Source organism: Diceros bicornis, chromosome 8 (assembly GCF_020826845.1).
Source record: "Diceros bicornis minor isolate mBicDic1 chromosome 8, mDicBic1.mat.cur, whole genome shotgun sequence".
Classification (NCBI taxonomy): domain Eukaryota; kingdom Metazoa; phylum Chordata; class Mammalia; order Perissodactyla; family Rhinocerotidae; genus Diceros; species Diceros bicornis.
Window position 1 is genome coordinate 33,874,539 of NC_080747.1, and position 26,263 is coordinate 33,900,801.

General features: G+C 44.8%; 1 protein-coding gene across 14 annotated transcripts in view; it reads right to left on the minus strand.

Annotated features, from left to right (window-relative positions):
• Positions 1 to 18,879, minus strand: part of APBB2 (amyloid beta precursor protein binding family B member 2) — a 355,319-nt gene extending 336,440 nt beyond the window's left edge. For 13 of the 14 annotated variants that reach the window (XM_058546953.1, XM_058546952.1, XM_058546956.1 and 10 more), the window contains exon 1: positions 18,678 to 18,878. The gene's annotated coding sequence lies outside the window, so the exon portion shown is untranslated. Of the gene's footprint in view, positions 1 to 18,677 lie in introns of all 14 variants that reach the window. The other variant, XM_058546954.1, reaches the window with a different exon arrangement.
• Positions 18,880 to 26,263: the final 7,384 nt, after the last annotated feature.

Below are 26,263 nucleotides of genomic sequence, written 5' to 3' on the forward strand. Positions count from 1 at the left end.
GAGAGCTAACAGTTTTTTTTGTGTGTGTGTGAGGAAGATCAGCCCTGAGCTAACATCTATTGCCAATCCTCCTTTTTTTTCCCCCTTTTCTCCCCAAAGCCCCAGTAGATAGTTGTATGTCATAGTTGCACATCCTTCTAGTTGCTGTATGTGGGACGCGGCCTCAGCATGGCCAGACAAGCGGTGCGTCGGTGTGCGCCAGGGATCCGAACCCGGGCCACCAGTAGCAGAGCGCGAGCACTTAACTGCTAAGCCAAGGGGCCGGCCCCCCCGAGAGCTAACAGTTTAAGATTACATGCAACCTTCAAATTTTGATTAACAAAAATTAGCCTTCAGGGAAAAATGTAAACAAAGTACACAATTATTTGAGTAAATGGGTGTGTTTCAAATTTCTCCCAATGATAGCCACCCTCTTCTTCCAGAATCTAATGTCAAACTCGTGCATTCACTGTACATCAACTTTGTGCTTCTGTTAATCATGTGAAATACATTCACCACACACTGGAGGCCCGATTTTCTCTGTATGCTAGGGAAGCAAACAGAAATTTCCAAAATAGGCTAATTCAGAATTTGGCCCTTTAAACAGACTTGGGAAAATTCTCTGGCGTGAATAACTGTTAACCAATCCACGACTCAGGAATTATTCTTTGAAATGGTATTCCTGGATGACACCGCTGATAACTAATTAAATGAATACATTTTGCTAGCATCACCTAGATGGCGAAAAGCATCCCATAAATCGCCTTAACTCATTTTAAATATCAAAATATAGCATTTAAGTCAGGATGCACTGCGGGTCAAAGCTAGTCAAAGCAAACATTGTAGGGAAAATGATATTTCCTAAAATCAAATTCTTGACCTGAAATTCGATCTGCTTTCTTGTATTCCATCAATGATCCTGACTTAAATAGAAGAAGTACTAATAGGTTATTAGAAAGGACAGTTCAATTATTTTAGAAGAAATGAACGACTTACATTTTTTAAAAAAACAAAGTAACAGCCTTCCTCTAGAAAAAGACCATTATTAACATGGAATAATTTAGCAAGTAAAATTCTATTTTACTAGTACACCACACTAAAATGCAATTTTCAGACTAATATATTTACAGAACATTTCTCGATTGCCAGTTGCTCACCCCCGACGGCTGGAGTTTATCCTCTGTAATTATACTGAGTGCATTTTCAGGACAGAATGCTCGATGATAAGAGAAATAACCGATTTCTTCCTAAAGAAAAACAACACAACCCCAGTTTACATCCTTTAAAAGTACATATCACCCTACAGAGAGTGTAGAAATTTTCTTTGTTTAAAAAAGCAATTAGAAAAAAATGCAAAGCAGCTACAATTACAACCAAATACAATTTGTGCTTCTGATATGAGCTCTCTCATACTGGTTGGTCCTTAGACACTCTCTAGCCTCCTGAGGAATTCCTGATTTTGCAATCTAGATCGTATGTCTTAGGGAAATATTAATTTATGAAGGGGTGTGTGTGTGTGTGTGTGCACGTGTGCGTGTGTGTTCTGTGCGCCTGCATTCACATTTACTGAATGCGTTCCCTGTGCCAAGTTCTGTCCTCATAATCTCCATTCAGCCTATCACCTGCTCTGGCTGTGTGCCCTGGGACAACCTTGGTGAGCCTTAGCCTCCTCACTCATATTTGAGGATCATTACAGCAGCTACCTCACAGAGGTGTGGAGTCAAATGATGTCCTCATGTAAGGCATTCGTCACAGTGACGTTGTCTCACATTAAGTGCTCAATAAACATTAACCCTTACAATTTCTATAGGATCCTCCTACAGGTGAGGAAAGGAGGTAACTTGTTAGGGTCACTGCACTGATAGACACAGACCCAGGATCAAATCCCAATCCATAGGTCTTCCAAGCCTATCAAACTTTAACAGGAGGCATCAGACACACTGAAGGACTGTGATTCACATTCTCCGAAGATAATAAAGGTTGGGGGGAGGGAGGGCGGGCAATAAAAACCAAGATCATGTAGTTGGAAATAAAGCATTAAAAACCTAGTACCAATTACAAATGTCTCCCCATCAGCCTTTTTTAAAAGAACTATCTTTTTAAATATTTTAATCTTAAATAGTATGAAAGTTTTTGATCAAGGACCATCTTCTATAACACAATACCAAAAGTGGAGTTAATCTAGAATTCCTGGTCAATCTACTGTCCATTTCGACAACAAGAAATCAAGAAAGTAAATATCTTGATCACTTTATAGCACACATTTTCACGTTATCACAGTAAACGCTCCCAACCAGGTAGGTATCATTCTAGACATTTTACAGATAGAGAAACTGTGGCTCAGGCAGGGCAACCACCTACATCCACCTATCCCAGGGCAAGGCCTTGATTTAAACTTAGCTCTGTCTAGATCTAAAGTCTATGCTCGCTTTAGAACAAAATAGACAGGGCCGGCCCCGTGGCTTAGCGGTTAAGTGCGCGTGCTCCGCTCCTGGTGGCCCGGGTTCGGATCCCGGGCGCGCACCGACGCACCGCTTGTCTGGCCATGCTGAGGCCGCGTCCCACATACAGCAACTAGAAGGATGTGCCGCTATGACATACAACTATCTACTGCGGCTTTGGGGGGGGGGGGGGGAAAAGAACAAAATGGACAAAGCAGAAGAAAAGGTTAGGCCACTTCATCACTTGGCTTTGAGGGCACACTCAACAGAATACATGGGAAAGGTGCCACAGTTCTGGAGGACATCTCAAACGATGATGATTTATTTTTACTAAATTAATTCATTTCCAAAGTAGCAGTCAGTAACAGACACAGCCAAAGACATGCCCCACAGAGAACATACCCAATTCACAATTTCAAACTTGCCTGGTTCAGCGTTAATTTCACATAAAAGACAGCTTTTGAAAAGACAGGTGCTCAGTATCAGGTTCAGGTGAGTGGCACCTGTATCCTCCTCAGTTCTTGGGGTCCATGTCCTCCCCACCCCTCAAAGCTTCAGCCCCCGCGGCAGACTGCACAAAGGTTAGAACACACCTGAGTAGCTTCCATCCAATGCAAATTAATTCCTCCTTCAGCTTCCAAACTGACTATAACGCAAGACTCTTTGGGTCACAGTATCTGGACCGGTGAGGACACGGGACCAGTTGTCTCTCTTTTCCTCTTCTAGGTTAAATATTTTTTTTACTGTAGTAAAGTACACATAACAAAATTTACCATTTTAGCCGTTTTTAGGTGTACAGTTCTGTGGCATTAAGTACATTCACATTGTTGTGCAACCATCACCATCATCCACCTCCAGAACTTTTTCTTCTTCCCTAACTTGCACTCTGGACCCATTAAACAATAACTCCCCACTGCCCCTTCCCCTCAGCCCCTGGCAACCGCCTTTCTACTTTCTGTCTCTATGAATCTGACGGTGTGTAAGTACATTCACACAACATTTGCTCTTCTGTGACTTGCTTATTTCACTAAGTATAATGCCGGTTCTCTTTTGCTTCCAGTTAGTCTTCTTGAAGAGACACCCCTGAAATGCACACCCTTTAGATGAATTAAAAACGAACACACGTGGGCCAGCCCTGTGGCTTAGCGGTTAAGTGCGCGCGCTCCGCTGCTGGCGGCCCGGGTTCGGATCCCGGGCGCGCACCGACGCACCGCTTCTCCGGCCATGCTGAGGCCACGTCCCACATACAGCAACTAGAAGGATGTGCAGCTATGACATACAACTATCTACTGGGGCTTTGGTGGAAAAATTAAAAATTTAAAAATTTAAAAATTTAAAAAAAATGAACACGTGAGGGGCCAGCCCAGTGGCGTGGTGGCTAAGTTCGTGCGCTCTGCTTCAGTGGCCCGGGGTTTGCAGGTTCGAATCCTGGGCACCAACAGATGTACTGCTCATCACGCCACGCTGTGGCGGCGTCCCACATATAAAGTAGAGGAAGACTGGCACAGATGTTAGCTCAGAGACAATCTTCCTCAGCAAAAAGAGAAGGATTGGCAACAGATGTTAGCTCAGTGCCAACCTTCCTCATCAAAAAAAAAAAAAAACCAATAAAATGAACACGTGAGAAAGTTTTTCCCTTTTACTCATTGCTAAAAGGATATAAATACACTAAGGATGCTTCGGGAGGAAGACGAGAGAGAAAGCCAACAAAATCATCCCTAATCCCACCACGGAACCACATCATTTTCATTTCTACTCATTCTCTCATAAACTTTTGCTTTACACAAATTAAATTTTATAATCACATCACATTGAGTATACTCCTTCAACTTAACCATCTATATACCTCCAAGCATTTCAAAAATTAACTTTCAGGGTCAACACTAAGGAAAAATAAATGTGCTTCCATAAAAACTTGTATCCACCGAGCTCTCCTATGGTAGAAATGAGTTGAAATTGCCTGAAGTTTCACTCTGATATAAGGAAATTGTTCTCGGCAAAATAGTATCACATTGTTTAATAGTTGGTGCTACAGAAAGAAGACAACACCTTCACAAATGCTCATACAAAAATCATTTAAGTGTTAAGCAAAAATGTATATAACCTCCGAACGCAGCCATCCATCCCACTATTATCTTTCTCAACGGAAAACAGCACAACAGCATCTAATGAAAATCCTGTTTTCTTTACAGGAAATAAAGATAATGCCACTAATCAACATTCTCCCCAGTTTTTTTTTTTTATTGGCTTTTCTTGCAATCCACATGTTCCCAGAACTAAGTGGCAAAAAAGATAAAATTCAATAAAACTCCACATCTTATTCTTGTTTCTTGTTTCTAGTTGCAGCTTGTAAAATATATTTATAACAGCAGGATCTAGGACCAGTAAAGGAAAATGATGTAAGATGAAATAAAACTCAAGGCAGCAGGAGATGACTTCGATTGGGAGACAATTATATATGAGCTGACGGAACACAAGACTTCCTTTATTTATTTTAGTAGAAATAACCTCAAGTCCTGGAAAAAAGACATTTTTAGAAAACAACACTGACCCAATTGCTAAGTCTCATGAATAAGAGCAGTGAGTATTACTTTTGTTGCACCACTGCTCATACATTTTCTGCTCAAATCATTGGAAAACATTTAATTTGAATGCTGGAGTTCTTCCCCCTGAATTCTGGGATACTAGATGACTGAGACACAGAGATCCTGTCCACAGCAATGGTAGCCAACATATCCACTGTTCATACTAAATCTCCTGTCTCATTTAGGGAAAGCACAAATGCCAGGAAAAGAGTACCCCAACAAGGGGAACCCAAAAGGACCAATCATTCCAAATTCAAAGTCTAAGTTCCCATGACCTTCTAGAAAGAACCCCTGGGGGATGCCAAGCCCTAATTCTCTTTAGTGCTCCAGGCCTGTTACCCTTCCTGGGTGGACTGTTTCTGGGGCTGTCCCATCTATATCTGCAGCTTCTTCTAATCCTCTTCTCAGTTAAGCCCCACTGCATTTTTCTGGAAATTACCCCAAGCATAAAAAATCAGCAGCACAGGACAGGGGCTGCCTCCCATCCCCGACAACTGAGCCAAATGTTCTTTTACTCTGAATTATTCTCTCTACGCAAATATTCTTTTCAAAAAGACTCATCCTGGGCTCTCCCTCAAGTGAAAATTTTCAGTAAGCTGGCCCCCACCTTGTCGCTTTCCCCAGTTGCTGTGCCAAACTAGAATCTTAAAGATTATCAGAGAATAAAACTATCCAAAAAGACAGACCCAGTCCATCTGCTCTGACTGCAGGAAGGACCAAAACTAAACATATCTCAACTGAAAGGAAATCTAAAAGCTAATATTTTTAAGTTGAAATTAAGATTCCAAAACATCAGCAAAAACCCAGTATAATGTTAACCAAGTCTGACCCCAAGTTTATTTTTCTCATACCTAATGCTCACCCTTAGTAACTCCAACAGGTCACTTCACCTCTCCCTACCTCCTCTTAGGCTCAGCTGACATCCAAGGCAATTTCTATATACCCAAAAGAAGACAGACTGAAGGCATAATTTGAACAATTTAAGTCAAAAACCACTCTCCATTAAATTAACTGAGGCAAAGCATGTGCAGAAACAGCTTGAGACTCACGTGACATTACAGCCAGCTCCTTGCTGATTACAGCAACTGAGCAACGATCTCTCGGGCTCTAAATGCCATTTATCTTTGGAGCCAAATCAGTGGCACTGACAAACTGGGCACAAGGCACAAGGAAAACCAACATGAGAAATCCCGTCTCCTGCAGTCCTCTATAACAATCAGACAGCCATCGAAGGCGGAATGGAAGGTAGAGAGAAGGCTGCACCACGTGAAACATTTTTTGGGTGGATGCAAAGCAGTACATGTAGAGGTGGTTGTCCAAGATGTGCACCAAGAAACACTAGTTCAGAGGAGACTGTGCAAAATGGACCCAGAGGCAAACGCTGGATTAAATGAAGTTAACAAGTTTCTTGTCCGCAGGACTTCTTGAATACGTTAAAGGAGAGAGAAGGCAGAAAGCTTTATTCACAATACATGTCCAATCACTTGGGTTTCAATGAACACACTTTGGGAAGCACTGCTTTAGAGGCCATGGAAGCAAGCTTAGAGCTGAGGCCTGGATAAGCAGGCACAATAGTAAGGTGACATCAATCCAGTCTTCAGGACTACAGGGGCATTAGGGCTCCTTGAAGAGATATCTTAAAGTGAGGCCCTCTGTACCACTCTCTTGACCCGAGCCTGCTCCTCTCCACATCATGATCTTGACGTAGCCATCACTTACTGCCACGCGCGATACTGCTTAATAGTCGCCTACGCAGACCACTAGATCTAAAGGAGCCCACTAGGCACTATGCATCACATCCCTCATCTCTATTGTCTTCAGTGTGCCTCCCACTAAGACGGCAGAGAGCGTTTAACCCATTTGCAAATCCCTAAGGCCTACTCCACACAGTAGGTGCTCAATAAACATATACAGAATGACTAAGTAAATGAAGTAGTCTAGCTATCCCTCCCTCGGGCTTGAAGCAATGATTACTTAGACATCTGGTTACACTTAATTTCAGTTCAATATGATTTATTATTTCAAACAAAAAGGTTATGCTTATGCTATGGCTGCTAAATTAAATGACATGCATTTCCTTTGGACACATATTTTCATACTGAGCCACTATGAGAAAACTACATATTTTTGAGTCATTCCAGAAACAATAATGGATTTAAAGTGAGCCCCTCCCCTAGACCTTTCCAGAATTTGGATACAAAACCACAAAGTTATATTAACCAAACTCATAGTGACCTTATCATGCTATAAGCCTATACCATCATCACCAGAGATAAACTCTCAGAAAAACTAGCTGCTGAAAACGTTCTGGGGCATATTATGAAAGCCTCCAATGATAAGATTCTTTTTCATTCATATATTCATTCTTTACATTTTTTCTTTTTTTTTTTTCTCGCTGAGGAAGATTTGCCCTGAGCTAACATCCACTGCCAGTCTTCCTCTTTTTTTTTTTTTTTTTGCTTGATGAAGATTAGCCCTGAGCTAACATCTGTGCCAACTTTCCTCTATTTTGTATGTGGGTCACTGCCACAGCATGGCCAATAAGTGGTGTAGGTCTGTGTCTGGGATCTGAACCCGCGAACCTGGGCTGCCAAAGGGGATCATGTGGAACTTTAACCACTAGGCCACAGGGCTGGCCCCTTGACAAATGTTTATTGAGCACCCAGAACTTCCTAAGCACTGGGAGCACAAGGACCAAGAAGCAACAGTGCTGTCCCTCAAAGGCTTACAGACTAGAAGAGAAGCCAGGAAAGTAAGGGTGGCCATGGAGTGTGACAACAAAGGCATGAGTAAGTGGGTATGAGAAGCTCAGGTCGGAACAAGGAGGACCAGTTGCCCTGTCCTGGGTGATCATGGGTCCCGGTGGTCTTCCAAGTGTGGTCCCCAGACCAGCAGTATCAATATCACCTGGGAAATTGTTAGAAGTGCAAACTTTGATCAGGCCACACCATAGACCTATGGAATCACAAACTCTGAGGGTGGGGCCAGCCACGTGTGTTTTAACAAGCCCTCGGGTCATTCTGACGCACACTGAGGTGGATGATGATTAAGTTACTTCCTTAGGAGGAATAAAAGTCAAGCAGGTAAAAAACAGACAGACAGTAAGGATGGCTGCAGGCAATAGGAACAGAGGATAAAACCCGAAGGCCAGAGAAAACCCCGCATGTTCTGAGTAAGAACAGTGCGGCTAAAGCTCAGAGTATGAGATGGAGAGCGCAGCAGATCACGAAAGGTGTCAGGTGCAGCACCAAGGAGCTGGGATTTCATCCTGACAGCAGCAAGGAGCCCCTGAAAGGTTGGGATGGACATGCCCAGACCTGCAGCAGATTTCAGAAGATCACCTTGGAAGCAATGTAGAGAACAGAGAGGCCATGGAGAAGGCAGCTGCAGACTCCCTCACGGCCATAGTGATGGGAAGGAAGGTGGAGGCAGACTATCAGAAACAACAGGGCTCCAAGAGGGAGCCAGAGAGTCAGGGGCCCCTCTCGCAGCTGCAGAGATGGAAGTGCCAGGCACGCTGTAAGATAGATTAAGCATCTCTTCCCTTGGGAAGCCTTGCCTGACACAACCCACCAGGGCAGGTGCTGGTCTGGGAAGCACTGAGTACTTCTCCTGGTAGCACACATCACATTTTATCATAGGTAGTTCTTTAGCTGTCAGTCTTTCCCTATAGACTGAGAGCTTCCAGCAGGCAGAGGCAGTGGCCATCCGGGCAGTTTCCATTCTGGTCAGTTTCCCTGGGGTAGCATTTGGAACAGCGCCCAGCGCCTGGGAAGCCAAACTGAATGAATGGAGCTGGACAAGCGGGGAGGCCACTGAGAGGCCACTGCTCTCATTCAAGGGAGAGATGACCGTGTCATGGGGAAGGAATTAGAAAGCTTTTAACAACTGAACTTCTTAATTTTTCTCTAGTCTGTTGATACCATTCAAAACACTGAATGAACAGTGTCAAGTCAATTATGTTGCGAAAATTCAACAGTAAACTTGATCTATTGAGTGGAGTTCACAAGCTCGTCTCCCTGTGGAAAGTCAGAAAGGGCATAGTTGGGCCGGCCCCGTGGCTTAGCGGTTAAGTGCATGCGCTCCACTGCTGGTGGCCCGGGTTCGGATCCCAGGCGCGCACCGACTCACCACTTCTCTGGCCATGCTGAGGCTGAGTCCCACGTACAGCAACTAGAAGGATGTGCAGCTATGACACTCAACTATCTACTGGGGCTTTGGGGGGAAAAAAATAAATAAATAAACAAAATCTTAGAAAGGGCATAGTGGGAGCACTTTTGCAAGTGAAAGTAAGACACAATCCTAGGTCAAGAGAGACTGCCACCTAAAGATAAGTTTGCTCTCTTTAGTTTATAGAACAATTCTGCAAAGCCTCGAGGTAGAGGACAGAGACATTTCACATCCCGCTGATACAGTCTGCGTCTTTGCTTTGATTTTTAGAAACGATTTCAAGCAGGCAGATAATGTTGTGACCCAATTACAGGGTATTTTGGAAGGAGCAGGCACCTAACTGGGGGTGGAACTGGTGGGCGTAGAGGGAAAACTTAGCTACAAAGCAGGCACTACCACCTGCCTCTCAGTCCTGCACAGAATTTATAAGGAAGGGAGCTGTGACAACCAGGAGGTGAGGCAACATCTCCCCTGACCCGCTTCCCATTTTCTCACCACTCCCAAAATAGACAGAGCTAAGGAAAATCATAAATATATTTCTCAGTCCTCTAGGGGAAGGTTCATTAGGGGCATAAATTTGGGTCCCTGGGAAAAATAGGATGAAAGGCAAAGCTATTAAAAGTCCTAGAATCACGAGGTGGAAAGAGTGGAAAACAAAACCCATAGACTAAGAGGAACCAGAGAAACAAAAACAATGGTCAATTCTTACACCAAAGCATACACTTTGGCAGAGGCAGTGGCCATCCCGGCAGATGGCACAAACTCAGCTGCCTGGATTCTCCAAACTCAAGCTCTCTAGAGTCAAAAGTTCAAGTTTTTGCTTAAAATTTAAAATAACAATAACTTTTAAGGTCTTACTCATATCAAGTATTATTCACGTATCATATATTAACTCATGAAATGCTCATAACCATATTTTATAGGCACCATTAGTGTTCCTATTTACAGATGAGGAAACTGCGGCACTGTGAATTCTGTTGTCTGCAGTCATACGGCTATTAAACCGCAGAGCAGTATTGGAATCCTAAGAGTCTGGCTCTTAACCACCAAATCCCTACTACCTCCCAAGAGGGCTGTCCAGCCTCCGTGGCCTCTACCCACTAGATGCCAGTAGCATTCCTTCCACAGTCATGACAATCAAAAATGTCTCCAAATACTGCCAAATGTTCCCTGGAAGACAAACTGCCCCTCTTGAGAACCACTGCTACAGAGATTTGAAAGGCAAAATCTCTAGGTCCCTTATAGAAGGAGTGGTAAATCCTAGATGTTGCGTAGAAGAAACAGGCTACAACAGTTCTACCGAGTGAAGGACAAAAGGAAAAGGAGGCAGCTGAAGGGTTCTCCGTAGTGGGGGTTTACACGAGGAGTCCCTTGCCACGGCTCCTATTCTGCAGGGCCTCCCTACTCCAGAGGAGTGAGGACAGCCCTTCCTCTCTCCACTCCCTCACAACCTCACACACGTGCGTCCACTGCAGCACCTTATAACCAACGCTTGGTACATTCGTCTCTGTCTTCCAGAACTTCTTACAGGGCCTGGCACACAGTACTTGCTCAATAAACACTTGCTGAACAAAAGCAAGATCAAATGGAGCTGAGGTTTCTGGGTGTCACCAAATGAACGCATGTCGGCCTTCATCAGGGATCTGGAAAAGTACAAATAAAACTTGGTTCTTATAAGAGGTTCTGATCAGATCACTAGAAGAATCCGAGGTTCAATCAGTGCTTCCTGAAGTACCTATACACCCCTGAGTTCACTGTGAGTCCACGCCACGCCTCAGTTATGTTCAGAAATTTAGTTGTATTAGTTCACTCAGGAATGAATCAATTCAACAACCTAACTCATGCTAAGGAAATTCTAATTTATTCACTTCCACCGACAAATAGTACTATAAGCAAATCAGGATACTCAATGTGGTGAGTCCACTGACTCTCTTGACCAAGACAAAAGTCTACTTGGGAAGCTAAATGAAGATCAGAAGGTAAGAACAGAGCCAGCACCCAGGAGCAGGCAGGATCCTCCCAGGGAGAGGCATCATCATCCAGGGTGCTGGGGCCCTCTCTCCAGACCCACCACTCTAGCAGCCAGAAGTCTCAAGTGAGCCACAAGGCTGCTGGAGTACCCTGAAATCCTCACTTCTCCTTTTCCCAGTCATTAGAAGCCTCTGTCATCCCAATATTGCCTCGTGATCGGCACATGACAACTAATCAGATTCCCGTGTATTTTACTTACAATAGAAACATTCTAGACTGGAATCTGCCCAGAGAGATTCAATACAGCAACCCCTAGTTTCAGACATATTTAGAAACTATATTTGGATTTTCCTACTACTCAACTCGTGTTCAAATGAAAGAAATGCACATTGGGGTCATAATTTGGAGGAAACAGTTCCACTACTAAATACACAGATTTATGGTAATGTCCATTTGGAAAATGGATGAAAGGTGAAATCTTCACCTTTTCCCCAAATGCTGAATTTAGGAAGGTTTCACGGTGTGATGGAAAGAAGAACATAGGCTTTGTTTAGGGCCTGGCCAAGTCCTTTGACTTTTCTGAGCCATGGTTTCCTCACCTATAAAAGGGGAAATAAGGAGGTACCCCAAAAGACTAAATGCAATGGTTCCTATACAGCACCAGGAACAGAGCCGGCCCTTAGTTAATAAATGTTATTTCTTCATCCTGTCAGTTCCTCAGCAACCCATGGACCCCTCTGTACTGACTACAGCTCCAGGGCAAGCATCGTTCACCATGGGGCCTTTAGTGGAAAGGACCTCAGTTTCCTTCTCTCTAAAAGGGGAACAGCACCACAGTGTTTTGTAAGAATTAAATAGGGTAACAGCTATAAAGCTCCCAGCATGAAGGAAGAGCTCCACAATAATATTAATACTATATTATTATTAGGACCAGTGAGATCCAAATATTACTAAGCACAGATTTTTTAAAGTATCATCTGAAAATATTTATTTTCTTAACCTATTTACAACTCAGAAATAATTTAGGTTTTTTTTTATTCTCCCCCCAACCCTCCAACAGCGACTAAACTAAAGGTGACTAATATCAATTTCACAAGCAAATTATTCTTAAGCTTCCTCTACTGATTCATCAAGGCTCACCCTGGAGGGCATGATACTGCAGAGGTCCTAACCAAGCTGGCTATTACACAACTCTTGGTTCTATGGCTTGGACTCCATCAGCATTTCCTAAAATCATGAAGCCCAAATTACTAGAGTGTGCTGTTTGGGCAGAAAGAGGCCTGCAAGCAAAGAAACAAACACTAAGATCAGTCATTTTGAGGTCCTGCCAGCTAAAATTCACATTTCAATCACTTGTCCTTTCTACTCTCTCAGACCCTGGTCTTTCACCTTGGGACTTGCCTTGTCATTCTTAGGCTATAATTCAAAAATATTCCCTGTTTCCCAGAGCACGTTCAAGATTAGCTTCTTCCCTGCTCCTAGGACCTTGGGTCTGTACCGGTGACTCTACATTCCTGGCAGGCTCAGATGCCCCACCAGCCCATCCACAAGCTCCAGTCTGGCCTGGCCTCCACCATTCAACTCGATCCCGAGGGCAGGGCTCTCTACATCCCAGGCCTGGATTCCCAGACTTATCAATTTCATGGACCATTAAGCTGCCAAATAAAAATATTCCCATCAATTCATAAAAGAAATATAACCCCCACATTGGAAGGGTATAATCTCAGAGAAAAGGACTCATCTTCTAATTTGAACACACTTACGAAATATTCACTACATCATCGTTATCACTTTGATAAGGGCAGCGAACCTATCATCAATAGACAGCGGCCCACAGGCCTAGCACTGTGCTTTGGATATAAGTAGCAGACATCCCGTTACCTTTAAATTGTGTGGAAATGCTCTGCTTCATAGGGCAGCGGTTTTGGAAATGCTACATCCCATACCACCAGTAATGCCACACCTTCCTTCTTCAATGACAGCTTTTCCCTCCACCCTCTGGAGCTCTGCAAGTTCTCTCCAATCTCGTCCTCCTAAGCGTACACCTCTCCTAGCTCAGTTCCAAAACTGCATTCTACCTAGTCAACTTTAAAAGGAAAAAAACAAAACAAAACACTCTTCCTCCCACTCCAAGCACTCCTGAAGCATACTTTACAGTAGAGTTACCCTTCAAAAACCTCAGTTGTTACCTAGCAGACAAACTTTTGCAAGATTTCCCCAAGAGGCAAAGGACAGAATGGTTCACTTTATTCATAACCACTGTAAAATCATTAACAAACAGTAAAGAAAACATTAATCCACAATTCCATACCATTCATTCTTTTCCATGTTCTCTTCTCATCTTTGTCCACACGAATCTGTATATTTTATATACCAATAAATTATACCTTGGGGGTTTTTCCTGATTATAAAAGTAACACCTTTCCTAGCATTCTAGGAATGGCATCTTGCCTTAGGAGACTAGGCAAGATTCACATATTATGGAAATAAGATTATATAGAAAGGGAATGTCTCCTGCGTCTCTACATCCTCTAATACCTTTAAACCGATCCAGGCTTCTTACTTCTTGCCAAGTGGTGATGACTTGACTTTCTCCCGTCTATGCCCTTCCTCTCTTACACTCCTCATCTCGTTTTTGGAGTTATTGCCCACTCCTACCAGGGGCCCAGCAACCCTGGAGCCTGGTTATGAACAGAGGCACAGACTCACAGTCCATTTATTATCAATTATTTAAATGCACATAACTCAGGCTTCTCCTCACCTGTCTCACTTAAAGGTTAATGAGACCGAGTTTTGTGAGCATCTTGAAAGCAAAGTGCACAAAAACACCAAATGGGATCGGTTTCCTTTGCTCTCTGCCCCATCATCATAGCTTGCCAAAAAAAAAAAAGGGTCATGATCTTGCCAACAACGAGTAGGCATGTTCTGACGGCCATCACTCCTGCTACTGCAGCAGCTGACCACAGCCACCTGCCCAGCACAGTGATGGTGCTAACATGAAACCATAACAATAATTTTATTCCAGAGACCAAGGGCTGCACTTCTGATCAAGGGCTGAAGAGAGAGGACAGGGACATGGGAAAGGCTTGCCAAAATTCACACGGGTGGCCACTGGCAACCAAGGCGCAGAGCACCGCCTCGGCAGCCCTGGTGGAGACTCCCTGCCTCCCCAAGAGCAGAGTCCCCCCTCAGAAGATGCTAAAACATCAGCAGATAGTTTCAAATATCTAATGCACTTTACACAAATCTAATCATTATCTTATCTCCTCCCTAGACTTGGCAGGACCACAAAGAGCTAATTTTATGACAACCATTCTTTGACAAATAAAAACTAACGGGAGGTAGGAATTGGCCAAAAAATTGGCAAAGCAGGACACGCCAGACTTAGTGAAACAGAAAAACCAGCTTCACCTAGTGCTCTAAACGAAGTCCCCCCTCCTCAAATGGCTGTATCACAGACCCCCAGAATGGGACAAGAAGGACCCAATAGAGACACCCAGAGGGTGCATTCTACTGCAACTCCCTCATTTTACTGATGGGAAAACTGAGGCCCGGAGAAGTGAACTGACTTTCCCAAGGTTACACAGTAAATTAAAGTGGTGGACGAGCCTGGCCCAGAAGGCAATTCTTAGGAGTCCCTGGTTGGTGGTCTTTCTACCAAATCCCACCAGACCTTTTATTATGGAGAGTCTGTCACTCTGTCTCTGACAAACCATTTCAACTGAGAGAAACGTCATCAACATGTATCAACATGCAGAATATGCACTAATAACACATTAAAATTAAAATGGTCATCTGACTATTTTCCTTACATTTATTTCTTGGTAGTACAACATTGTTGAAAATAAATGAACAGGGCCGGCCCCGTGGCTTAGTGGTTAAGTGTGAGCGCTCCGATGCTGGTGGCCCGGGTTCGGATCCCGGGCGTGCACCGAGGCACCACTTCTCTGTCCATCCTGAGGCCGAGTTCCACATACAGCAACTAGAAGGATGTGCAGCTATGACATACAACTATCTACTGGGGCTTTGGGGGGAAAAATAAATAAATAAAATCCTTAAAAAAAAAAAAAAAGAAAGAAAATAAATGAACACAAAACAGTTTTTAAATCTGGATGGGAGCTTCTTAAAAACACTCAAATCATTTTGAAGATATGCTGTTCCAATTAAATCTAATTCTAAACTTCAAATCAAGTATGTTTTACACAAGAATGCTTATTGAATAATAATGAAACCAGTCGAAGATATTCTCATATGAGATAAAACTTTTAAGTTCTATTGTTGTGCAATTAAAGGACTGTCCGCCGCCTCAGAGGGGTTTTCTGGGGAAGCTGATATTTATGTCCAAGATGCTGACACATAAGATAATACATGTAAGAAGCTTAATATCAGGCTTAACACATAGTAAGCATTGAATAAATGCTAGTTTCCCTAACCCGGGGTAGGAAAATAAGTATTGCCCACATAACTAGTAATATCTTCTTACAATACTTTCCTAAAAGTCTGTCCTACACCTCTGGAAGCCAGCCCTGGTGGTCTACTGGTTAAGATTCGGCATACTGAAGTAGCCCAGGTTTGTTTCCAGGTCAGGGAACCTTACACCACCCATCTGTCGGTTATCATACTGTGGGGGTCATACATTGTCATACTGTGCATGTTGCCGTGATGCTGAAAGCTACACCACTAGCATTTTAAATACCAGCAGGGTCACCCATGGTGGACAGGTTTCAGTGGAGCTTTCCAGACTAAGACAGACTAGGAAGAAGGACCTGGCCACCCACTTCTGAAAAAATTGGCCCTGAAAACCCCATGAATTGTAGCAGAGCCTTGTCTGATTTAGCGCCGGAAGACAGGATGGCACAAAAAGACCAGGCAGGGTTCCGCTCTGCTGTACGCAGGGTTGCTATGAGTTGGAATCGACTCCTTGGCACCAAAAATAACAGCCCTGGAAAACTTAAGGACTTAACGTCATCAGGATATTGTCTATTTTAAATGTGTAACTATAAAGGGTATAGATAGACAACATTCCATTTTTCTTAAAAAATAAATTTAGATATCCAAAAATCAGGATAATCAACATAACACTATTCTAATATTATGGCAAGGCTTTCAGTATTAATTTCTGCTGCTAACGGAAAAAAAAAAAAAGAATTCAATGTTTGCTGTTGTTTCTCCAGTGGCAGGAAAAGAAAACAGCCATCAAAAAGTTGAAACATGGGGGCCAGTCCGGTGGCATAGTGGTTAGGTTCATGCACACTGCTTTGGAGGCCCAGGGTGTGTGGGGCCCAGCCCCGACCTACACACTGCTCATCAAGCCATGTTGTGGTGGTGTCTCATATACAAAATAGAGGACGACTGGCACAGATGTTAGCTCAGCAACAATCTTCCTCAAGCAAAAAGAGGAAGAAGATTGGCAATAAATGTTAGCTCAGGGCCAATCTTTCTCATCAAAAAGAAAAAAAAAAAGTCAAAACATGACATAAAAAGAGTAACAGTTTTAAAATATTTTATCTTTGTACATGTGGATTCTTGTGATATTCAGCCTTTTCTTAAAAAAATTTTGTAGTCAGTGTTCATATTACTCCAGTTAAGTGTAAAATACCAGTCTTTTACACTTAAGCTCATTAAGCTTTTCCACTACCACATTATCAAAGTTTCAGAAAGAGGAATCCTACTGGCTCCTTGGAAGTAAATTATTGAGTTAAAAGTATCCTTGGAAGAGAGAATCAAAGTATAAGACATAAACACCTTCCCTGAAAAAGGATCTCAACTTTAGAGTCCTTTTCCAAAAGCTCTGAGCAAGATCTAGACCAATCCCTGTTTATGAAGGCTCTGAGTGATTTTTCGAGGTCATCTAGCAAGCTGATGACAAAAGAACAGCACGAGAAATGTTGCATCTGTTCCCCCCAACTCTGTTCTATCAGCCCATTCTACTCTGCTGCCACCTGTGTTCTCTCAGCAGTTCCCCCAGCACTGAGGTTCTTCATCCTCTTGACAAATGTCTTCCTTCCAAAACACTGCCATTTCTAGGATTCCGTAAGTTCCAATAAACATTTGTTGAACAAATATTGCTTTCAGGCTACCAACTGAAAACACAACAAAGCTGCTACCTAAGTTCTTAAAGAAATCCCCCTTCAAGTATTCTGTCTGTTCCTGAAAGGCCAGCTACACGAATTCAGATACTCTTAACTATCATGGCAATTTGAGGACAAGATTTGAAATATAAATCTATGACACAAAAAGAGAAAGAAGACTTAAGAGACCCAAATCCAGAGCAACAGATCAGGATGCCACTGTTTGTTTTTTAAACCAGTGAAATATTAAAACAAATGACAAACCAATGCCAGACTCACAAAGTTTCCTCATTTCTTGAAATTCAAACACAACTGCTGGCATCATTTTATGATAATCCTTTAGATATTTCACCTAAGTCATCAGGCGCGTAAAGCCAGTGACTGAGGGACGACTTCGACAAGACTGTGCCCTCTGGGAGCCCGGTATCGTTCGAGCTTCCGACACTGAACTTATCTCCTCCCAATTTTGGCCCTCCCCAGCCACTCGATCCATCCAAAAACGTTTGTGACAGTCGTGGCCCGAAACTGAGCAGAACTTGACTACAAAACGGCCACAACTCTAAATCTGATTTCTCCAGTTTTTTTTTAATTCAAGTCCCACGCTCCCTCGGCCCTTTGCCCCTGACCCCTGGGTTCTAGAGCTCTTCACCAACGTCGAAACTAGCTTACATTGTTTCTATGGGACCCCGCACCCTCCCTCGGTCCAGCAATGTTTTCATCGCACAAATGTCATTTCTAGCCTTCAACCCTCCATTCCGCCCGGCGGGCAGTAGACGGGCTTTCAGGACCCAGTGGCCAGCTTCCCTGATTAGGTCCCCTTCGCACAGCCATTTTCTAGTTAAAACGCTCTCTCTGCCTCCGAGGGGGAAAATGAACTTTTCCCCTCTGATGTCGAAGCGGTTAGTCTCTGAACCCCGGAGAAGCCAGCCCCGTTTCCAACTCCCAGGCAGGAGCGCGCTGCCGCCCCGGGAGGGAGAGCCCAGCCGCACAGCGGAGGCCAGTGCCAGGGAAAGGGGGTGTGCGCTCTTCCCCGCCGGCGCCCACCTCACTTTTCCCCTCCGCAGCCCCAACCCGGGCGCACTCCCTTCAACCCGGTCTCCCCCGCCCCAGGCCCTGCCAAGCCGGGGCCGCCGAGGGAAAGAGGGCGCCGGGAAGCAGGAGGGATGGAAGTCAAGGAGTGAGCCCGCAGTCGCCGTGCCACCCGGCCCTGCGGCGCGGGCGCAGGGCGCACGGGACTCCGCAGCGGACGCCCGCTGCAGATGCGGCGGCAGCTGTGGCTGCGGCTGGGCGGGCGGCAGTGGCCACGCAGCCCTGGGGGCCGGGAGGAGAGGATCAGCCGCCGGGGCTACGAGCAGCCACTCGCCACACGCCGCTGCCCCTGCCGCTGCCCCGATCTCTCGCCAGCACTCCCGGGCTGCCCCGGGGTCCAGGGCAAAAGCAAGGAAGAAAGCGAGGCTCACCGGCGGTGCGCGCGGCGCTCGCCTCCGCTCTGACGCCCGGCAGCTCTGCTCCAGTCTCGCCCTCCCCGGAGCGCCGGGATCAGCTGCGGGTGCAGCGCACGAGCTTCCTACTTGAGACCAGGACGGGATCCGGCGACTGAGCATGCCCAGTGCCGCTCCGCGAGTCCCGCGCAGGGAGCGGCGCCGGGAGATTCCACTTCTCCAGGCTTTGGCGGCGGCTGCGCGAGGAGAGGCTGGAGGGGCCCGGCCGCGCGGGGGCTGAACGCGAGAAAGGCGGGGCCGGGGCCGGGGCGGGGGCCGGGGAAGAGGGGGCGGGCAGCGCTCCTAGTGCGACCCCTGCAGGCAGAGGCTGCGAGACCTCTGGGACGCACGGTCCCCCTCTCGTCTGGGAAGATGGCAGGGGGGCAATGCGGGCCAGGGTATTGGGACCCAAAGGCCGGGAGTCGCGGTGCAGCCCGGTATCCCCTGCATGTGGCTTGGCGTCTGTCTGCACCAAAAGGCAGTTGGGTAACCTTATCCGTGGCTAGTCTTTTCTCCCACATGTCTGCATTCCCGTCCCCAGATGAGAGCTGCCCACACCCACCCACCTGTAACTTGTAGGCGAGACCTTCTCCTTCCTTCTGTCTCCTTATCCAGAACCCCAGGCATATGCTACACATACGCGCACACACACACGCCATTCCTTGAAATCACAGCAAGATTTCTTCGGGGAGAAACATACCTGCAGGAGACGAAATTTCCTTTTCACCTTCAAGAATATTACCTATAACTCGAATTGTAAGCAGACAAGCAAGGTCCTGATAAGAATGGGTACTCAGTAAGTAGTAATCAGTGCTCTGCCGCAGACACTGTGAATGACATCCCCAGGGTTGCCCTTCATCAGTGCAGTGGTTGTCAAACTTGAACCTGCATCAGAATCGCATGGAGGGTTTGTGGAAAAACAGATTGCTGGGTCCCACTCCCAGAGTCTCTGAATGGGTAGGTCTGTGGTGGGGCCCAAGCATCTGTATATCTAACAAGTTTTCGGGTGATACTGGTGCTGCTGGTCTGAGGACCACACTTTGAGAACCATCACTCTATATATACACACAACCTTGATTATGCTAAAAGTAAATTAATAGTAAGTACAAAGTAATGGCTCCTCCTCACTCATCCTCTTCCCCAAACCTCCAGAATGCACTCCTTCCTCAGATAACAAACTCACACCTGGCCAGTTCTTATTCTTCATGTGAGGACTCTATGTGGTTGCAGTGGGCATTACTTTATCCCTTCAAACATCATGAATTCATTGAGGATCCACAAAGTCTCAGAGTCGGCCTGGGGATAGCAGCGAATAAAAAAGCCCAGACCTCTGCCTTCGTAGAGCCTGTCCTTGCTGTCTGTCCAGCAAGGTGGACAGACATCCATCAAACAACCACTCAAAAATGTCATTTCAGGGGCTGGCCCGGTGGCGCAAGCGGTTAAGTGCGCGCGCTCCGCTGCAGCGGCCCCGGGTTCGCTGGTTCGGATCCCGGGCGCGCACCAACGCACTGCTTGGTAAGCCATGCTGTGGCAGCGTCCCATATAAAGTAGAGGAAGATGGGCACCTATGTTAGCCCAGGGCCATCTTCCTCAGCAAAAAAAAAAGGATTGGCGGATGTTAGCTCAGGGCTGATCTCCTCACAAAAAAAAAAAAAAAAAATGTCATTTCAAACATGGAGAGCGCTGGGAGGGAAATCTACTAGGTGTGTATAACGGGACCCTGACGCAGACTTGGAGTGGGGCTGGAAGGAAGGAGGGGTGGGGGAAGCTGCTTTGTGGAAGAAGGGTTTCCGGCGTTTGCACCCCTAAAACCTCTCCCATAAACAATTTCCCTCAGACCCATCTGGAGGCCAACAATCACGTCGCTCCTTCCTGCAATAGAAAAACAATATTGCCACTGAGAAATCCCTATAAATCCACGAAAGTGCTCACCCTTGGGGCTGAGTCTCTGCATCCCAAGATCCGCCTATCGAGCCTGTGGACCATGGACAGTCCGGGGCCGCAGTTTAACCTACTTTGGGAAAATGCAGACCCTAAACTGGAAAACCTTCCAGTTCTAGTCTACATCCTCCAGGCCCGAAAAGCGAGGACATTAGCCCAAGACCACCCCGCCCGTCAGTAGCGGAGACAGGACCCGCCCCCAGCCTTCCAAGCGGGTCTTCTTTCCGCGGCACTCTATTCCCTCGGACCCCACAGCTCCCCGCGACTCCCCAAGAGTCCCGCCCTGCCGCCGCTCTCTAGGGGGTCCCGGGGCGGTAAACGACGCCGGGCGCTCCCGACTTGGTCTCCTCCGGACCGGGAGGAAAACCCGCAGTGGAGTCCTCGGCGGCGGGGCGGGGCGACGCGCGCAGGCGCAGTGGCGGCCAGGTTAGGCCGAGGAGGCGCCCAGCTCCACACCTGATGCAATCAGCCTTCCGGAAACCGGCCTGGCCGCCAGGCTCCTCCAGGAAACGCTTCTGCGCCCTCCCGCGGCCGCTGCGCCCCCCGCCCGGGTTCCGAGCCTCCTCGTCGCCCGACTTCGCCAAGGGTGGAGGGCGACAGTCTGTGTCCCACGGGGAACCTGCAGGAGGAGTCGAGAAGTCACCCTCTGGGAAAGCAAAATCCCTGATTGCCCTCAGAGTGACGTGGAAACGGCCACCGAGTGTTCCGTGGCTGCAGGAGGAAATTCCCTTAATTGTGTATTTCCAGAGAGGACGCGGGGGCGGTTTGGGGGGAGTGGAGGGGATGGAGGAGACTTTTAACCTTCCTTTGCTTCCTTCCTTCCTTCGTTCACCTCCCGACACGCATTTTCTTTCTCCCTCCCTGAAAGGAACGTTTATAGTAATAGCGGTTTTAAGGCAGAATGGAGAGGACTCCCCGATACCCTGTCCGTCTTGCTAAATATGTCTCAGCACGTTAGCTCTGGTACAGAAAGCCTGCCACCGCACGCTCGTTTTATAAATAATTGGTTTCTCTATACCTCATCATTTCCGTTTACAAAGAAAATCATCTCTCGTTTCACCACCTCATGCAATTTTGATATCTATTGTGAGTGCGTTTTTTTCCTTCATGCTGACTCACCCATAAATTGTTTTCCAAGGAAGTGAAATATTCCAAGAGCATATTATAAAAGCATGGAAGTAAAATTAACTCTGTAAATCCTTTAAGGCCAAAGGGAAAAAGAAAAGGCAGATTCAAGGAATTTTAGTTGGAAGGATACTTAGGAGATCATTCTAGAAATAAGTCTGGATCAACTCATATTTATAGAGGGCATTTACCTCTTTGTGGCCCAAAGAGGTAAATGACTTTTCCTTAACAGACAAATCAGCAGCAGAACTGGCACTGGAACACAGATTTCTTGACAGCCCAATCTAATGAAAAAAAAAATTTTTTGCACAAACGCTTTACAGAGTGCCAGACTATATATTGAGATGTTGTTTTTTCAATTCAAAGGTTACAAAGCACAAAATCGGTGGCAACAAAAGAGATCCTATTACTTGTTCCTACTTCTGAAGTCATTAGTCTTTAAATAGTCCTTGATCTATCCAACCACTATACAACCTATCCAAACACTTCTAAGATAAGCAGAGATTAGGCATTAAATATTTCAGTTAAAGTGGTATGAAATTCTTCAGAAGTTTGAGACATCAAGAAATCTTTAGTGACAACATTTAGAGCCTCTTGTATTTTTGCTTGATCATATGGTGTATGAACTGTTTGAGGTTAAACCAAGGGAATTTTACTGATCACAACAAAATATCAGGGTTATGATTCACCTCTGTACTGATTTAAATTACTTGAAACGGAAATCAAAGTGAAATACAAGAGTAACTGCAAAACTCATGCCTGCAATAAGATAATTTTTCAGAACCCTATCTACCTTTTATCTTGATGAATATGTATTTCTTTTTGGAATATTCTGACATTTAGAGATCTGGGAGAATACCTTCTACTTACACAAAAATAGAGTTGAGCAAATGTCAAAACACAGAGGTGCAAAATACAAACTCATCACAACGAGGTACTAGTTATAGAATAGCTAACCTTTACCAAGTGCTTAGAATATGCAGATACTGGCTAAGTATTTTACATAGGTTACTAAACTTAATCCTCACAACTACCCTATGAGTGAGGTGCTATTGTTACCCCTATTTTACAGGTAGTGAGAGTGAAGTTTGAGAGTGTAAAGTAACTAACGCAGGGCGCAACACATTCAGAGACAGAACTGGGATTTGAACCCAGGTAGTTTGCCTGGAGCTTGAGCCCTTAGTAACACTTTATAATAGTTAAAGAGGTTGTTGGCGGTAACTAAAATTGATATGGTAATAAGGAATGTAAGTAAATATTCTATACAGAAAAATGGTTCTGATTTGTGTCTCATATAGGAAAGGAAGTAGAGTATTGCATTTCCTGTCCCTCCAAAGATAAGACTTGGTGAAATAACTTTGTTGTCCACACCAGGAAAGAACTTCTTCCTAACTAATGAATTGTTCCCAAGCTGACAAGCAATCTTACCCACAGATATGAGGCAGATGATCAAATACTCAGTGATTTTTTGGTAGTACCAGCAAGGCCTCCCCTCTGATCGACCCTCTCCAGGTCTGGCTGGTTCCTCTAGTCCTCAACTATCTAGTATGGTAGTCACTAGCCACATATGGATATTTACTTTTAAATTAATTAATTAAAATTTCAGTTCTTCAGTCATATTAGCCACATTTCAAGTGCTTGATAGCCACATGGGTTAATGGCTACTGTATAGGACGATGCAGGGATAAAACATTTCCATTACTGCAGAAAATCTTACTGGATGGCCCTGCTCTAGTCCTTTATCCCCATAGTATAAAGCTTTAATCTCTTCACTCTGCACCATTCCTCCTCTGAGAGGACTGTGTTTCTAGCTCTAACTTTCCCCTGAGCTTCAGTCCTATTTTTCCAAACTGAAATTATCAGAGTGTAGAATACTATCATGGAAAGATACAGACTTTGGAGAAAGACCTTATTTCACATCCCAGTTCTTTTATTTACCAACTGTGTGACCTTGGGAAAGTTACCCTCACTGAACCTCAATTTTCTTATCTGTAAAATGGGCATCTTAATCTTTTCATCATGAGTTTGTTTAGGATTAAATGAAATGACACATGTAAAGCTTCTGGCAGGCCTCACATAGATTTCCTTCTTTCCATTTCTGTTTCAGTTTATGACATCACTAATTACTCAGGTTTCCAAACTAGAAATCTCAAGTCATCTTCGATTCTTCCTTCCTTCTCAACCACCCACGTCAAATTAGTCATCAAGCCCTATTGCTGCCACCTCAGGGATGTCTCTCAAATCTGGGCCCTCCTCTCTGTCCCCACTTCCACTGTCCTCATGGGCTTTTCATGAACTATTTCAGCATCCTGCTGACTGACCTTGGTGACACCCATCACTCCCAATCCAAGCCCTTCCTCCATGCTGCTGCCAGAGTAATCTTTCTAAAAAAAAGATGCTGATGATGTCACTCCCCTCCTTCGAAGCCACGGATGACTTCAGTTGCTTAAGGATAGAAACCACTAAACCTAAGGACTCACATGACCAACCCCCCATTCCATTTCAAATCTACTTTTGGACTCCTCTACTACCAACCTCCCTTTCAGCCACCCCTCCCCCAGCTCATATCTCTCCCTATGCCACCCCTCCCCACCCCCACGACACCCCCCGTGCCAGCAACCAATGCTGCATGAGGCAGTCCTGGAACAGGTAATGGCTTTTCATGGCTCTGCCCTTGCACACACCCTTCTCAGGCTGAACGGATCCTCTACATCTTTTTTTCCTGGCAAGATCCTACTTACTCCTTAAGGTCCAGTTCAGATATTACCGCTTCTATAAAGGCTTAGTCAACTCCCCTAGGGAAAGGTGGTGACCAGCTCATCTGAGATGCTGTAGATTTAAGAGCGTAGATGCTGTGTTCAGGCTACGCAAGGTTTAAATCCTCGCTGCACTACAATCCCACTGGTGGTTTTGGGAAAGTGACTTACCCTCTCCCAACCTCAGTTTCCTCAGCTGACACGTTGGTAATCATGGCATGTACAACTTAGTGTTGTTGAGAGTACATAATGAGATAGTGCGCATAAAGCTTATTATAACGTGCCTGGCTCAGTGGTAAACATTCAATATATATTACCTGAAAATTATTACTATTATGATTAATTATTTACCCATTTTATCCTTCTGTCTATGTGGGCCTTTTAAAAAAATTTTTATATAAGCTTTTACTTTCAAAAAAAATGTTTATATTTCACATTTACATTAGATTTTACATTAAATAAAAAGTGATGTGTTACAGAAGTACTTGACATTCATTGAAGGAAATTTAAGAAACACTGATAACAGACCAGAAAGATTAAATTCTCTATTGTTTGAGACACTTGGTTGCAAACAAAAGGAACTCTCTCAAGTTAACTCATCCAGAAAAAAACATTTCAGGAATGTTGTCAGGTAGCCCAATGCGTCAACACAAAGATGGAGAATTGGTTCAGAAAAGGGTCATGATCTATGCAAGGATGGCAGCAAATAACACAGACTAGACGATGACACAGTATGTCACCAATGGCACTACCCCACTGGCCACTTGCTGTGACCACTGTTCCTGAACCTTTGCAACTTAGCATCACATTCTCCCTATTCAAAGTCACAGGCGGGAATATCCAAGGTCACGTGTCCCTACCTTAGCAGCCAGAAGCCAGAGAGATTCCCTCTTGGCAGGTGGGGCCTTCCCACAACCCAAACTCGTACAATAGGGGAGTCACCAAAAATAGAAAGAGGGTTTTATCCTCTCCTCCACTCCCCCATCCTATGAGACTTTACCCATACTTGATCACTCACTGGCAAACATCATGTACTTCCATGCTTTTGTGCCTTTGCTTATGCTGTTCCCTTTGCCTAGAATGTACTCCCTGCTTTAGACATTGACCCACTCCTACCTCCTTCACCTTGTCTCCTTTTCAAAATCATACTCATTCTTCAAAGGCCAAGATTCTTCCTTGAATCTACTGTACAGATTGATTGCTCACTTCTTGGTTCTAAAGCACGTCTTATGTTTTAGTAACACCTCATACGTACAGTTAGACATTGTATCATTCTTTGTTGCTATTCTGTGAACTCCTATTTCCAGCTTTATCACATAGAAGATGCTTGATGAATATCTGTTTAATGAATGAAGGAAAGAAAAAAGGGAAATTAGCTTTTATTAAGCTACTGTACCAAACACTTTACAAAATTAACTCAATTTATATTAACTCAATTTTTCCTCAGATAGGCTGCATCACCATTTTATAACAGAGGAAACTGAGGCACAGAGAAGTTAAGTTACTTTCCCAATGTCACATAGCTATTAAAAGACAGAGGCAGAACTTGAGTAAGGCAGTCTTGTTCCAGAGCTTAATCTCTTACCTAATGGGATGTTATGACTCTGTGAAAGGTAATTCATGGTCCTTTTCCTAGGGAATTCCACCACAAGTTTTTTTTTTTTAAAGCCCTGGTAAGAGGAGAAAGCTAATTAAATTTTTCTGTAAATTTTCACTATTAAAAATATATTTATGTGGTCGGCC